Here is a 1,401-nt window from a genome sequence, read left to right as displayed (position 1 = left end):
AAAAAAAAAAAGGCCCTGCATGGGTTTTTGTCTTATATTTATATCATATGATATAGTTTAGCAATATCACATGAGCAAGAATGGTGTTTTTCCCCGAATATGATTGCAAATGTGAAAACGATTATTTATTTTTACAATACTTAAAAAAAAAAACAGAAACATTTTAGACACAATATTGTCAATACTGTCTGTTTTGCTCAGTTTCACAAACAAAAATATTTCCAAACAAAGCCACTGCAATGTGTGCCTTTCAGATCAACACACAGCTGTGTTTTGTTACTTGCTTTGTTTCTGAATGATTCAGCCATTTGAACAAATGGGTTGAATGAAAAACTGAATGACTCATTCATTAAAACAGTGACTTGCCGCCACCTATTGGTGGTATTAGTTTCATATTTAGAGTATCATTTCTTTCTTTCTTTCTTTCTTTCTTTCTTTCTTTCTTTCTTTCTTTCTTTCTTTCTTTCTTTCTTTCTTTCTTTCTTTCTTTCTTTCTTTTAATTGAATGTTTCAATATTCATAAAAAAAATATTGAATCTAAATATTTCTTTCTAAATCTACTTTTTGTAATGTCTATTCAATGCTTTTCTCATGTAACACAATATTGACTTAATTTGACAATATTGATAAATTAGATTAATTAATTAGATTAAAGACACACACACACACACACACACACATATATACACTATCACACACAAATGTACAGTATGTATTAGACAGCATAGTAAATATTCGAATATTGGTATATATTGTATATAAATATATACAAAGATATATGAATAGATGTGTCCAGATTTTTTTGTGTGTGTATGTGTGTATCTTACCGTATGAGGTCTAGAGGCTGGTATTTGTACCAGATCCCCCAGCGCGCCCATCTTTCGTACAGAAGGTGTCTGTGGTTTTGAGCTCCATGGGTTTTAATTGGATGTCTGCTTTTATAACTTCCCTAAAAATACAATAACAAAGTTGTCCATATATCTACGAACACTTCAACAGTAACCAAATAAAGGTAAAAAAAAAAAACAAAAAAAAAAACTGTCTTGTGACTGGCAATACATTTAAGTTATTTTACCTCATGTGGAGGAAATGCTGCCTCATATGTGCTGTTGCCAAGTAACCGATTAATACCTACAAAATAGATGGAAACAGAAAAAAAAAAACATGCATGAATTTAGTCTTTTTTTGTAATCTTTTTATTATTATTGTTATTATTATTATTATATTTATTTATTTTTTTCAATCTTGGCATCTCTTTGGCATCTCAGTGCCCAGAATGGCAATGACAGTTCTATTGTCTGACTGTCTGATGATTCTACATTCCCAGAAAAATTTAACGATTTGATGATTAATCTAGAAACACACACACATGCACACACACACGCACACACACACACACAC

The 1,401-nt window shown here is 30.5% G+C and overlaps 1 long non-coding RNA gene across 1 annotated transcript in view; it reads right to left on the bottom strand.

Annotated features, from left to right (window-relative positions):
- Window positions 1-832: 832 nt before the first annotated feature.
- LOC107723622 (uncharacterized) overlaps window positions 833-1,401 on the bottom strand; it is a 2,190-nt gene continuing 1,621 nt past the window's right edge. The window contains exons 2-3 of the long non-coding RNA XR_001637940.1: window positions 1,076-1,131; window positions 833-949 (exon numbers count right to left, since the gene is read on the bottom strand). This is a non-coding gene — a long non-coding RNA (uncharacterized LOC107723622). The remainder of the gene's footprint in view (window positions 950-1,075; window positions 1,132-1,401) is intronic.

This window comes from Sinocyclocheilus rhinocerous, unplaced genomic scaffold, assembly GCF_001515625.1.
Source record: "Sinocyclocheilus rhinocerous isolate Xijiao unplaced genomic scaffold, SAMN03320098_v1.1 scaffold36961, whole genome shotgun sequence".
NCBI lineage: Eukaryota > Metazoa > Chordata > Actinopteri > Cypriniformes > Cyprinidae > Sinocyclocheilus > Sinocyclocheilus rhinocerous.
This window is presented reverse-complemented; position numbering and strand designations above follow the sequence as displayed.